This window comes from Canis lupus, chromosome 30 (genome assembly GCF_011100685.1).
Source record: "Canis lupus familiaris isolate Mischka breed German Shepherd chromosome 30, alternate assembly UU_Cfam_GSD_1.0, whole genome shotgun sequence".
NCBI lineage: Eukaryota > Metazoa > Chordata > Mammalia > Carnivora > Canidae > Canis > Canis lupus.
This window is the reverse complement of record NC_049251.1, coordinates 11,789,257-11,804,570: the sequence shown is the minus strand read 5'-3', so window position 1 is coordinate 11,804,570 and position 15,314 is coordinate 11,789,257. Positions and strand designations below refer to the sequence as shown.

Here is a 15,314-nt window from a genome sequence, read left to right as displayed (position 1 = left end):
TTTAATGCCTCAGCAATCAAGAGTTAAATCAGTCACTTGCATTAAAAAAAAATAAAGAAGGAAGGAAAATAAAGAGAAAGAAGAAAGAAAGAAAGAGAAAGAAAGAAGAAAGAAAGAAAGAAAGAAAGAAAGAAAGAAAGAAAGAAAGAAAGAAGAAAGAAAAGAAAAGAAAAAAGGAAGGAAGGAAGGAAGGAAGGAAGGAAGGAAGGTAGGAAGGAAGAAAAAACAGTCAGGGCTTGCACTATAGCATAAGAATGTATTATACATTTGCAATATGTGATAATTATTAATCTACCTACTTATTAATATCATCATGCCTATGGGCCTCCAGCCCCTCTGCTCCTCACCAGGTGTACAACCAGTGATTAAATCCTAAACTCTAGTCGCTTAAGTCTCAACCTTAACTTATTCCCAAATCTGGCCCACCAGTGCCTGCCTTATTTCCTTCTAAAGACTGCTCAAAGTATTTATCTTCCCCCTCCTAACTCACCTCTCCTTGCCAGACTAGAGGATGTTGTTGATATGGCGGTCATGATTATCTGTAACACTCTCTACTCAGCCCTACCCTCCCTGCCATGATAGGGCCTGAGGATCTCCTAAAAACTCCATGATCACTCTTGCCCAAACCAGACACCAGACAATGTTAAGTGCATGTCCAACTGGACACAGGGATGTGTCATCATGATCTCGAATAGCCTCAAGTGGCACCCAGCCTCCCCGGCCTCAAGTTCTAATGCCCTACTCCAACCAGGTTCTAGATGTCAACCCTAGGCATATGTTCTTGTGGTCTGGCTGCCCAGTCTAGCCTTGCCCAGGTTTCCAGTAAGCCATTTGTTGCTGAGATAAGAGTAAGCAACTGGGATAAGCCAGGAACAGGCAGCCATCAGGCGATTTCTCATTTTGAGAAAATGAGGTCATCGAGGGGGTGTAGGGGAGAAGATAGACTCCAGAAAATTATGTAAGCAAGGGAAGCCACAAAAATACCCCAAGAAAAGAGGACTAGGGAAGAGTGACTTAGAGGAAATTTATGGAAACGTTCATACTAACAGTGTAAAAGGGAACAAACCTTCTCTACCTCAGGTCATAGATGTTGATCTCAGGCCTTGGGACAAAACCCAACCCAAATTCTGCCTCAAAGGGATAGGGATGAGGATAAGAGTGGAACAGAGTTGGAGAAGGAATCAGGTGGGATTTGATGGCAATGGGATGGGGGATGAAGAAGATGAGGATGAAATTGGATGGAAGAGCTTCAGGGTCAGGTGGGAATGGACTATATGAGGATGAGGAGGTTCTGAGGCTGAGCTATGTTAGAAAAGGAATGAAGGCTTGCTCTTTGCCGCTTTGTCAACTTTCCAGACTGAGGTGCTACCTCAGTTGAGAGGAGAGAAAGTTGACAAAGTGTGGAAACCTTCCCACTCACTTGCTAAGAATTTTTGAGTAAGTGAAGCCAGTGTAGAGAAGTAGTTAAGAGTAGAGACTTTTTTTTTTTTTTTTAAGATCTTATTCATTTATTCATGAGAGACACAGAGAGAGAGGCAGAGACTGAAGCAGGCTCCATGCAGGAAGCCCGATGTGGGACTTGATCCTGGGACCCCAGGATCATACCCCGGGCTGAAGGCAGACGTTTAACCACTAAGCCACCCAGGCGTCCCAGGAGTAAAGACTCTTGAATCAAACTGGGTTTAAGACCCAGCAGGGTGACCTTGAGCAAACAAAGGAAACTCTCGGTGCATAGTCTTTGTAGTTTATAAGTGTTCGGGCAAAGATAACGTGTGGAGAGCCCTTACCTGTGCCTGGCACCTAGTAATACTGTTTATATTATCACTTTCATTAAAAGACTCATTGTCTCAAGTGAATGGAGCCCTCATATTAGGAAAAAGTCTTCCTAGGCCTCTTATCCAAGGTTCAATTGGCTAGGGGAAGAGACCTGGCATTTGAGGACTTATATGTGTTAGATCCTATGTCACATTTGCATAAATCTCTTCATTTAATCCTCATAATAACTCTTTGGGGGAGGTAATGTTACCCTCATTGTACAGAGGAGGTGTTTGAGGCTCAGAGAGCAAATTGCCTGTTAGTATCCAGCTAATAACAGGCAAAATCAGTATTTGAACCTAGGTCCCATGAAATCTTAGAATCTCTGCTCTTTCCATCCTGATGTCTCTAAACATACAGAAAGAGAAGGCAATCAAGAAGCAGTCGAAGTACAGCATGGTGACTATAGTTAATAACACCATACTGCATATTTAAAACTTGCTGAGTAGGATCCCTGGGTGGCGCAGCGGTTTGGGGCCTGCCTTTGGCCTAGGGCGCGATCCTGGAGACCCGGGATCGAATCCCACATCGGGCTCCCGGTGCATGGAGCCTGCTTCTCCCTCTGCCTGTGTCTCTGCCTCTCTCTCTCTCTCTCTCTCTGTGACTATCATAAAAAATTTTAAAAAAATAAAAAAAAATAAAACTTGCTGAGTAGTTAAAAGTAGTCATCACAAGAAAAACACTGTTATATGTGATGATGGATGTTAACTACACTAACTGTGGTGATTGTTTTGGAATATATACTATATCAAATCATTATGTTGCACACCTGAAACTAACATAATGTTATATGCCAGTTACAACTCAATAAAAAGGGGGCAATCAACATTTTTATTGTTTTATTTTATTGTTTCTCATTATTAATTGTTCAAATGTAATTTATTGAGCAACTGCTGTGAACACAAAGCATATTAAATCACACAGGGCCCAAAAGAATGCAAGACACACTCCTAGCCCCTCAGGGGTGGAAAATCAGCCCAGCTCTTGTGAGGAAGAGGAGTCTCTCTTGCAAGCACAGTTCTCGTGCAGTGCCCCTCCTTCCTATTAACGCTGTGAGCAACCAGAGGGTAAGACCAGTGCCTTTGCTGTTCACTGTTATTTCCTCACTGCCTTGTACGGTGCTGGGCACAGAGCAGGCCCTTAGAGGGTATTCGGTGAATAAGTTGCATCACACAATAAATGACTGATGAAATGCCCAGATGATGGCAAGGCCATGAGGACTGGAGGTGTTTAGAAAATTCTCTGAAGGAGACAGACTGTGAGCTCAACCTTTAGGACACAGAAGGTCAGTTGTACAAACTCATCCTGGGTTGGAATCTACTTCTACTGGTCCAGTCTTGAGCTGTGTTCCCCTTCCACAGTCAGACCTTCGTAAAGACAGCATCCTCAGAAGGAAAGAACATCTCTGAATTTCTATTACCTTTGCATCTGCCAACACCAAATGTGATATGGCTACTTTGTCAGTGTCAGCGACTTCTGAAAAAGCATTGTCACCTTAGCATCATCCTCTAGGAAACAGGAGTCTGGCCTGGTCTGGGTTCAGGAGAGGTTGGCATCCATGAAGGCACAGGCTTTGGGGGATGGGCTGGAGTGGCCTCCAGGTGGGATGGAAGGCAGCTAGGACTGAGTTTTCAGGGAGACAGAATGCCAGTACCTGGAGTGGTGGAAGGAAGGGGTAGGCAAACAAAGTAATGGAGTTGCCCTCCGAATCTGGCCCAGAGCTGGGTTCCTTCCTATGTTCTCTCATTTCATTTTCTCAGCAGCCCTGTGAAACAGCCATAACACCTGGACATCCAACAGTAAGAGAATAGTTAAGTAAGCTACGGGACCAAACAGAATATTATGTAGCCATTTACAGTGAAAATTATTAGATGAGTAATCTCATATTCAGGAAATGTGGCAAAATATCTTCAGAATCTTAAAATATTTAAGCCCTTCACCCCCCACTAATTCCTCTTATAAGAACCTATCCCAAGAAAATGATAAAAAATCTGAACAAAGATTTACATTTATAGACAAATGCACCAAAATTGTAATAGTGATTATTTCTAGGTGACAATGTTATCGTTGATCTTATTCTCCTCTTGTAATTCTATTCATTGTTCAAAAATACAAGGTATCTCTTTCCTCTTTTTTTAAAGATTTTTATTTGTTTATTTGACACAGAGGAAGAGAGAACACAAATAGGGGGAGTAACAGAGGGAGAAGGAGAAGCTGAGCAGGAAGCCCGATTGCTGAGCAGGGAGCCTGATTCGGGGCTCAATCCCAGGACCCTGAGATCATGACCTGAGCCAATGACAGATGCTTAACAGACTGAGCCACCCAGGTACACCAAGATATTTCTAATAAGAGGAAAAAATAAACATTAAAAATGGATTCCAGTCCAAACAAGTCTTTTTAGAAAAACTATAATTACAAAGATTTTGTAAACATATAAAAATGGTTACTACTTATTATTAGGTGAAAATAAATCGTATCTATGTTTTGATGGTAACTGAAAATATTTATAAATTCTTAACAGTGCTTATCTTTGGGGGTGGAGTAGAACTGAGAGTGACTTTCATTTTCTATTTATACATTTCTGTGATTTTTTTGTAGAAGTATATATTACTTTCATACTCATAAAAAATAAAGATACTTTAAAATTATAATTACTTAATAAGCAAGGACTTGCAACAAAGAAAAATTAAAATTTGATGTGTCATAGTGATGGTTGTCAAATCAAAATCTATATTAGATCAAAATTGATTTGATCAAAATCAAATCAAATCAAAATCTGTATTAGAGCTGTGTCAAAACAATTTTTTTTAAATCAGTGTTTTTGTTTTAATCTATTAGGTGTGTGTTGGTTTTTTGTGCAGCAATAGAAAACTGTAACATCCTCTAACACATCATCCTGTATATTATACTTTATATAATGCATCAACCTGCAAGGATCATATTTATCATTTCTTTCCTTCCAGTCACCACCCTCAATTAAATGTCAGCTCCACGTCTGTCTTAGCCACTTCTATGAATGATCTCTGGCATAGAATAAATGCTTGGAAAATTTTTTTAAAAAATCAATATTTCACCTGCAAAAGGGAAAAAGGTGGCTAAAAGGAACCTGAAGGAGGAAGAAAGAGTGGGGCAAATGCTGAAGAACCGCAAATAGCCAATTGATTAGATAGCATTTATTCTGAAAGCAAAGAAGAAAATATTTTTGCTCCCCAAGGGAGCAGATGGGGATTCTTGAAAATTATGTTAACATCCTTCAGCATAGGGGAACTGGGTGACTCGTTTGGTTAGGTGGCCAACTTTGATTTCAGCTCAGGTCATGATCTCAGGGTCATGAGATGAAGCTCCAAACCCGGGCTCTGAGCTTGGCAGGGAGTCTAGTTAAGGATTCTCCCTCTCCTTCTGTCTCTCTCTCAGCGTGTGCTCTCTTTCTCTCTCTAAAAAAAAAAAAAAAAAAAAAATCCTTCAGCATAGAAATCCTACTTGTAACAAACCTACAGAAATTTTTATGTATTTATGTGGAAAGATGTATGTGCAATAAAATGTATTGTATTTATAATGGCAATATATTGGAAGAAACCTATACACCCACCTACAGGATAATGATAAAAAAATATATGATGATACATGGTACATCCATGCAATGGAATAATTTTAGCATTAAAAAGAATGAATATGATGGTGTTCGTGGGCTATCATGTAAACATATGTAACAAGGATATGATCCCATTTTTGTACAACTAAATCTGTGTATATATGATATAGATATATGGATATAGTTATGTATAGCATTTGGGGTGTATCTGCAAGGACATACTCCAAATTATTAACAATGCAGGGTTCTACGAATATGGGGTTTGAGGTAAGATAGGGTTTCTCAGGTGCATTAAGTCTTCATTCTACAGGACAGTGAATAATTACCAATGCCAAGAATACTAGCATAGAAAGACTACATAGAGCCAAATTAAACAATGAGTTGATTATAATGCAAACCACCCAGTCCCCACCACGAACCTAGCAGCATGATGAGAGAACATCAAGGTACAAGGACCACATGATGATCAAGAATCACAAAGAAAATGCAGCATCACTGTGGTTGCGGGATCAGTTATTTGGGCTCAAACCCCCATGAGCCAGTTATCTCCATTCAAGTTCCATCACTGCTCTGACACTCAATGTGAGGGCGAGATGAGAATGAAAACCGCCAAGAGCAATACGATCCTCCACCAACATTTCCCTGCATGGCTACTTGCCAAGTCTGTAAATTCTGAGATGAGATCGAATGGGATCATATAAATGTGGGTGCAGTACTTGGTGAGTGGTTGGGGAGGGGCTGGGAAGTGATATTTGAAGAAGCTAGAACAAAAATTTTTTGAGCTTCACATCTCAAGCCTAGGGAAAGAGAAGAGCCTGAAAGAAAAGCCCCACAACACGAAGGAGAAAGGACCCAGCAGCATCAAATAAAGACCCCAGTTGACTTTGCCACTTAGAAGAATATTTCAAGAAATGGAAACCTTGAAATAATTCACCAACAGAGGTTGTGGGCTGTCAAAGTAATTCAAAATAACGGTGGGGATCTAAAAAACTGGTCACTCCAAATGGCATGAGGTCTAATTAAATGGTGTCTCAGCTTTGATATCCTGAGAACTACCAGGCAAGTGAACAGTGAGGTTTACAGGGTTTTCTAGACAACTACATCATATCAAAATGTTAGTGAGTCTGGGGAGGAGCCCATAGTTCTCTAGAGCAAGATTAAAATGTGAAATTGGTAGTAGAAAGATAAAAACATTCCATCAAAGTTTCTTATGGTAAAAACCAGTTTAAAAAACTAGAAAGATAGAGGCGGATCCTTCGGCCCGGGGTGTGGTCCCAGGGTCCTAGGAACGAGTCCCACATCGGGTTCCCTGCGTGGAGTCTGCTTCTCCCTCTGCCTGTGTCTGTGTCTCTCATGAATAAATAAATAAAATCTTAAAATAAAAAAAAAAAACTAGAAAGGTGGAGTGATGTTCTCTTCTGACCCCACTTTTAAGGATCCAGAAAATACAAAGTCCTCTACAGAAATTGCATACAGGGAAAAGAAGCAAAAGAAGAAACCAAGGCAGGTCCGAAGGATGATGAAGCCACACACACCATCATCACAGCCCCAGTGAGTCCCAGCTGAGTTCATCTGCCAGCTGAAGGGTGATTGACGATTCAAAAACAAAACTCAAAAAAAAAACAAAAAAAAAAAACCCTCAGTGCAATGAAGTCCACAAAACATGGCTAAGACCAAAAGATGAAGGCGTCTGGGGACTAATGGGAGGCAGCAAAGACTAGCCCACTGTTGGCAGTCACTCTGCTGGTCATCAGATAAAGGTAATTAATTAGAAAGACTAAGACTACAAAGATACAGCCTCATGGCTGAAATATGGGAAGAGCTAGCTTTGCAGAACTAGTGAATCTACCCCACAGTCCTTGAGGCCACATGATTGACTTTTGGGCCCATGATGTAACAGACCACCCTGCCCAGACTGCCCAGGGTTCTGCTGGAGTCAGGGATAGTTCTAGTTGTTTGAGAGTGGGTGGCTCCCTGCCTCTCCCTGCTTCTGGGAATTGGCCAAATACAAAGCCTTTTTGGGAACGGAATGTGTCCCCTACCTCGGGGGTCTGTGCTGCCACTTACACTCTTCTGTGGTTAAGTCTGAAAGCCACTGAACTGTGATTCCCTTATTCATTCATTTTCTTTCTTTTTTTTTTTTTTAAATATTTATTTATTTATTTTGGAGAGAGAGAGAGTGCACACTCAAGTGTGGGGGGAAGTGTGATGGGGAAGGTGCTTGAGGGGTAGAGGCAGAGGGAGAGAGAGAATCTCAAGCAGACTCAGCGCTGAGCGCAAAGCCTGAGTCGGAACTTGATCCCACAACCCTGAGATCATGACCTGAGCCGAAATCAAGAGTCAGATGCCTAACCGACAGAGCCATCCAAACACCCCCCCTTATTCATTTTCTTAAATTGCAAAAGTGATATATGCTCCTGGTAAAAAAAAAAAATTTTTTTTCAATCAACAGAGAAACGTATATGGTTTAAAAAAAGAAATTCCTCCTGTTCCCCTCCCCTCAAATAATACAAAACCTCAAAATCTTCTCCAGAGTTAAATGCCATTAACTGTCTGGTGTCTATCCTTAGAGATATTTTTTTCCCATGCATATTCAAATGTATGTCTGTATGTGGTGGTGATGGCAAATGGTGCAAATTATTTAACCTCTGTACCTCAGTTTTCTCAGCCTTAAAATGGGGGAATGATATTAATCCACAGGATTATTTGAAGGTGACATGAGTCAAGACGTCTCCATTCTTAGACGTGTCTAGCCCGTACCATAGTAAGCATTCAGGCATCAGCTGTTATGATTATTCTCTCACTCTTTTCCAGAGCAATTTAGTATCTGATTATATAAATGATAAAGATACTGAGAGAGGTGTTACTGACACCACTTGAAATGCCCAAGAACACACACAAATTAAATAGCTCTCCTAAAATTAGTTGGGATGGGGCAGATGTGTTGGTCCCAGAACAGAGGATTCCTGATACAGTGTTGTTTTTACCACGCTACAGAGTCCCCCACAATCCCTCTTGAAGCCAAAAACGTCTGGAGCGGGCAGCTGGTCCCCATCTTATTTGGACTCCAGGCTGTCTCATGGGGGCTCAAGGCTCAGGTGAGCCATCCTCTTGCTACACTCTCCCGACATGCCCCTCCTGGGTCCTTGGGGCTTGACTTCTCTTCTACACAGAGAATTGTGCTGAGATCTCCTGGTAACCAGGGAGTTAGCTTAAGGGTATGGGCAGGATGGCAATGGCTTGGAACTGAGAGGGAGATCTGGCTGCTTCTCAAGCTACAGACACTTCTAGAGCTCCTTCTGTGTGTACCAGGCACTGTACTAACCAGTGAGGGATACCTCCATGCCTCTGGGAGTCTCTGTCCCACTGGGACAAATTGCTCAGGGCTCTTGAGCACAGGGCCTCCTCTGGTGGTCTCAGGGGCAGAACAGGGCAGGCAGGTAAGAAGCAGCTCCTGAGTCCAGTTACCTGGTTTCCAGTCCTCCTCTCTGTTGGGCCTCCAGGTTTATTTCTAGTGTCCTTGCTCTGACAGGTTTATGGAAGAGTTGAGGGTGCTGGGTCATGCCAGGCTGAGGCCTTTTCTGCCATCCAGGGAATTTCTCACATACTTCCAAGTGCCTTTCTAGACTCCAGGTGCAAAGCTGGCAGTCTTGAGGATCAGCGACTCTGCTCATTTGCCATAGGAAGAGATAAGTTTTGGTGAGCAAGAGGCAGGGGCATAAGCACTTATTAAGCATAGTCATGGCACTCTTGGCCAAGCTAAAGATTTCCAAATAGAAGCTCTGCCCAGAGTTTTAGATCCACTTTCATCAATCCTTATGGTCGCTTGTCAGATTCCAGCTGCCAAAATGGGTGAAGCAGACCGAGAGCAAGTATGCATTTTAGGAAGCTTTGAACAGGACAAGAGATAAACTTGTAGTAGTTGACTTCTCAGTCACATGGGGTGGGCCTTGCAAAATGAGCAAGCCTTTCTTTCATTCCCTCTCTGAAAAGTCTTCCAATGTGGTGTTCCTTGAAGTAGACATGGATAACAGTCAGGATGCTGCTTCAGAGTGTGAAGTCAAATGCATGCCAACCTTCCAGTTCTTTATTTTTTTTAATATTTTATTTATTTATTAATTAGAGACACACACAGAGAGAAACACAGGCAGAGGGAGAAGCAGGCTCTACGCTGGGTCTACGTTGAGACTTGATTCCCGGTCTCCAGGATCACACCCTGGGCTGAAGGCGGCGCTAAACCGCTGAGCCACCCGGGCTGCCCCTTCCAGTTCTTTAAAAAGGGACAGAAGGTGAGTGAATTTTCTGGAGCTAATAAGGAAAAACTTGAAGCCACCATTAATGACTTAATCTAATCATGTTTTCTGAAAACATAACCAGCCATTGGCTGTTTGCAACTTGTATTTTTTTTAAATTTATTTATTTATTCATGACAGACAGACAGACACACACAGAGAAGCAGAGACACAGGCAGAGGGAGAAGCAGGCTCCATGCAGGGAGCCTGATGTGGGACTCGATACCGGGTCCCCAGGATCACACCCTGGGCTGAAGGCGGCGCTAAACCGCAGGGCCACCGGGTCTTTTTTTCTTTTACAAAAAGTAAAGATCGAGTATGAAGACTTGTGGGAGAGCAAGACCTCAGCAAGTAAAAGAAACAGTAAGAACGGGGACACGCATAAACAGCAACAGCGTTATGCATGTGCAAAAGCCAGTTATCCCGGAATCGGTCCGCACTGAAAACAGTCCACGCTGCAAACAGCAATGATGGTGGGGAGACAGCCAGGCCTGCGGAGGTCAGGGGTCCCATCCCTGCTGCCCCTAGGTAGTGCTCCTCGGAGACCCATGCAGACAGTCACGTACACAGTTCCCTGCTGCCCCTCACGCGATTGGCTTCTTGAGTTGTTTTTCCTTCCTTGTTTCCACATACTTTACATTCTACGATAATAAAACCAAGAGTCAACGTGGACTCTGGGCTTCACCTCGCTGTACCTGCAGTTCCTGGCAGTGCCGGATGCTGTAGCCCCTTCGGGCCTCTCTTTGTTCCAAGATATTGAACTCTGAGTAATCGTCTCACCTCTTATCGGAAAGCATCACGTGGCAAAGACTATATACTCAACTGCCATTTGATTGTAAGTGACAAGAAAATATTGATTCTACCCTTAAAAAAAAAAAAAAAAAGACCTCAAAATCATTCTGTTTCTATGACAACCTTGAGCTAGGTATTATTTTTCTTACTTAAAGGATGAAGAACCATGAGGCTTAAAGAATTAAAGTGATTTGCTCAAGGTCATAAGGAAATGACCTACCTACCCAATGTGTACCTACCTCTTTCTTATTGTAGGGAGATCATGACACTGAAACACTCCACTAGCCTCTTTCTTTACCACCTCTTCCCAATGCATGGGAGCTTTTCTTCCAGCCAGGCCCATGACGAGACATATTTTGGATGACAGAGACACCTCCCCAGCCAACCACTCCAGCAATGTCTGTCTTCCCCTTGGGAGCATCACTCCCTCTGGATCCCTATTCTGAGAGAAGGCTATTGGGGACCCTTTGAATAGGGCAACAATGTTCCTCAGGTTCTAGTTTTGCTCGGTGTGCAGCAAGATATGGGAATTTTCTATGTGGTACCAGGAGAAGCCAAGTCAGTTTGGCTCAGGGAAGCTCTGGTTGGAGCCTGTCAGTCCCTGTGCTGTGCAGAAAGTCCACCTGTTCCCCAGAACCAGCAGCCCCAGTCTCCAAAGGCCACAGCTGAGTCACATTCTTCACCCTGCCCTAGATTACTAATTCCTTTGCCTCTCAGCTTTTTCCTCATTCACTCTCAGGTCATGTGTTGCCCTCCTTCTGCTTACTGCTAACAATTTTTCCAGAAGTTCCTTAGAATCTCAATCCTTAATACTAGCAATGTCGGCAGTCCCACCCCATCCCACCCCACCCCACAAAGTGGGTGACAAGGGAGATAATTCACTTAAGTGTCCCTTAAAGCACACAGCACAAATACAAAAGCACACTTGAAAATCTATACTGTTAAGCTCTATAAGCACAACATTTTATATGTATTTGACAAGAGATTAAGATAGCAATGTGATGATTGTATTTGAATCAGTACCTCAGAAGAAAGATGCTTTAAGAATCCTACAAATTGTCAATTTCTTGGGGTCTGAGAATTCCAAAATTTCCATCTTTTTTTTTTTAATATTTTATTTATTTATTCATGAGAGATGCAAAGAGAAGGCAGAGACAGGCAGAGGGAGAAGCAGGCCCCATGCAGGGAGCCCAATGAGGGACTCGATCCTGGGACTGCGGAATCATGCTCCAAGCTGAGGCAGATGCTCAATTGCTGAGCCACCCAGGCACCCCCAAAATTTCCATCTTAATTACTCTAGTTCACTCTATCCTATGTGGATTTGCCTCTACTTAAGAGAGGCCAGAGCCAAAAAGGAACATTCTACACACACCACCCTCACTTCCTCCTGGTTAGTGACTTACTAAAGTTTGGTGAATGACGCCCAGAGTCCTCTGGCACTGAGGTGGGAAGAGATTCTTCCAGTACAAATTAATTGACAGGGTTTACTGTTCCACACTAACCCAGCCACAGTTCCCTGTGAATCCTATGGCAGCCTTTGGCAGGAGCCATTTATTGTTATGTGCTAGCAGTAGCCTCAGAGCTAGAAGGGACCACTGAGTTTACTAAGAAAGAAACTGAGGCCTGAAGAGGTGGTGACCCATCCAAATTTATAGATGGTGAGACCTAAGCCTCCAGCTTCCCCAAGGTTGGCCTAAAGCCAGAGACCAGTGGTTTCATGGCCCCATCCTCAACAACCCCTGAAATCTCCCCCAGACCCCAAAGTCCTCCTACATTATACATGGCCTGGGGCATCCCGATCTCAGATTTTGTTAGGTAATCTCAACAATATTTGGTTTTCTAGTCTAATCATCTCATCTTTAAATTGTATACCCCTTAACTTTATTCATTTCACTTTATTTTTTAAAAAAGATTTTATTTATTTGACACAGAGAGAGTGTGTGTGTGAGCAGAAGCAGGGCATAATGGCAGAAGCCAGCAGGCAGGGAGACTGACATGGGGCTCTGTCTCAGGACCCTGGGATCAGGACCTGCACCGAAGGCAGTCACTTAACTGAGCCATTCAGTTGCCCCCAGCTATTTTCATTTTAAAACATAACTTCAGAAAGCAAGAAGTTGAGAATACAAAGATGTATGCACAAAGTAATCATTTGCAACTTTATTGTAAGCCCCAAACCCTGTAAACTATACAAGTACCCAAAATATTGTGATTTGCTTTATGAGTGACAGTACATCCACAGGTTGGAAAATGGTGATTAAAAATAATGATGGGTGTAACTATTGACATAAAAAGGAATATAAAATTTATTAAATGAGCACAAATGCAAAACAGTGTGTTGAGGACAAATCACCCAGTTGCTTCAACATAAAAATAGCATTTAAATAAAATGGAGGGGGACCATGATATGTTAAAAGAAACATTACAGGCATATTAACCACATGCAGTGTGTTTGGATCCTGATTCAAGAAAATGCCATGGAGCAGGGCGGCCTCCCAGCTAATGTGGGGTGCTGCCTCCACCAGGGGCTGGGTGCTCAGCACGGATTCAGGACTCCGCTGTATTATCAAGTCCTAAATTTTGGCATGATTGTCTCCTTGGCACTAATGATCTGGAAGAGGTTAATGCTCATAACTGGAAGTCAAAGTCCAATTGTAGTGGTCCTCAGTGGCAGCACGGGACCTGCATTTCATAGAAGAGATCTCTTTTTAACAAATCAAGTTGAAGATCCCACCCGATTGGGAGAAACTGGTGTTTTTAGGATAGAGGAAAGAGAGATTTCTATAGTTCGTGGAGTCTTGAAGACTCACGCGAAGCAAAATGGATATATCAAATTTTTGACAAAAGGAGATAACACAGTTGATGACTGCGGCTATATAAACAAGCACAACACTGGCTAGAGAAGAAAGATGTCATGGGGAGAGTCAGGGAATTTGTGCCTTTTACTGGGATTGTGCTGATCCTCACGAATGACTACCCTAAATTTAAGTGTGCAGTACTCTTTCGGCTGGGTTTATTTGTGCTAGTCCATCATGAGTAATAAGTCTGCCTTGTTTCTGGAAGATGTCCTACTTTTTCATAGTGAATGTTTGGAATAGATACTGGTCTGTGATTGGTGGAGTGGAGAACACACCTATCCATGTCGCTTAGTAGCAATGGTCTGCATCAGTTTCTGTTTCCACGCCAGGATGTGCATGGGCAGATGAGCGAGCACCATGGCATGCACTTGGGGGCGAGGGAACTCTCAATCATAGGATTTTGTATGTTGTCATTGCCACACTTCCACGTTTTGTACATCAGTGAATTTTTTTATATTAAAAGGTTGAGCCAAAAAGGGAAAAAAAGGAAAGGAAGGAAAGGAAAGAAGGGAGGAGAGAGGAAGAAAGAAGAAAGAAAGAAAAGAAAATGAGGTGGGAAAGCTCACTTTTTTTTTTTTTTTTTTTTTTAGATAATTAGGGAAAGTTGGACTTGGATTGATGGAGTGTTAGATGACGTGAAGCAATTATTTTAACTTTCGTTAATGGGAATTGTGATTGTTCAATTAAAAGTCCTTATTGGGGGATCCCTGGGTGGCGCAGCGGTTTGGCGCCTGCCTTTGGCCCGGGGCATGATCCTGGAGACCCAGGATGGAATCCCACGTCAGGCTCCTGGTGCATGGAGCCTGCTTCTCCCTCTGCCTATGTCTCTGCCTCTCTCTCTGTGTGTGTGTGACTATCATAAATAAATAAAAATTAAAAAAAATAAAAGTCCTTATTTGTTATGGGTGAAAATGGGGGGAAAGTAGGTAAAGTACATTCCCATTTCTGATTATAAATACATGTACATGCTTTATATGCACAGAGATGCACAGGGGAAAGCTGGAAGGAAGTTCTCCAACTTATTAGCATCCTTGGAGAAGAGATTATGGCTGATTTTCTCTTCTTTTTATTTTTCTGCCTTTATTTTCTTAACAATGTACAAACTTGTGTGATAAGGGGAAGTACAGACACTGTTATCTCCTGGCAACAAGGGCTCTGTAAACAACTGAACAGCTGAGTCTCTTGGGATTCCTTCAGGAAGGAGGAACTGAGGCAAGTCTGTGGGAGAGGCCTCAGGGAAGGGCTGGTGCACATAGAGCCCTGTGAGGCCGGTAGCTTTAGCACCACCCTCTGAAAGCTGAAGCAGGTCCCAAGGGAGCTGCACCCCGACTATGCCTTGGTGGCATGGTGCTCAGAACAGGTCCATCTCTTTCCACAGCTTCTTCCTCCCTAAGGATGGATTGCTGGAGTACCCCCCACCCCCACCCTGCTAGGCTGTGCTTCTGCCTCTGTAGAGGTCCTATGTAGAGCACAGAAAGGCCAATCAGTGACCACCAGCAGGGCAGTCAGTGATGGAGCCAGACCTCTGAGGGCCCAGCTCTGGGCTCTACATACCTCATCAGGACCATACCTGAGAGCCTGAGGCCAAGTAACAGAACAAGGTGATGCTCAGAATGCAGGCGCTTCCTCTCGCCTCCCTCCCTCGGGTCACCTCTTCACACACACACACACACACACACACATACACATACACGTATACACACACATACACAAGACTGGAATGGAAACCCAAGAAGGCACCTCACACCTGCACCCTGAGGGCCATACCCCCCAACCCAAAGGGGTTCTCACTCCCCAGGGCCTTAGCATGATGTATGATACTGTAACTGAACTAATAAGAGTTTGTTTTTTGGTGAGTTGCAGGAAGAAATGACATCAGGTGAGTTGTCACACAGTCTAAAATTTATTGGCAGCAAATAAGATCACAGGGAATAACTTCCAAAGCTGTGACTCCCCAGGCAAGAGTAG

General features: G+C 43.1%; 2 pseudogenes; both read left to right on the top strand.

Moving 5' to 3' along the window:
* Positions 1-1,146: 1,146 nt before the first annotated feature.
* LOC100683815 lies at positions 1,147-9,759 on the top strand (annotated as a pseudogene).
* Positions 9,760-13,052: 3,293 nt separating this feature from the next.
* On the top strand, positions 13,053-13,528 carry LOC111089972 (annotated as a pseudogene).
* Positions 13,529-15,314: the final 1,786 nt, after the last annotated feature.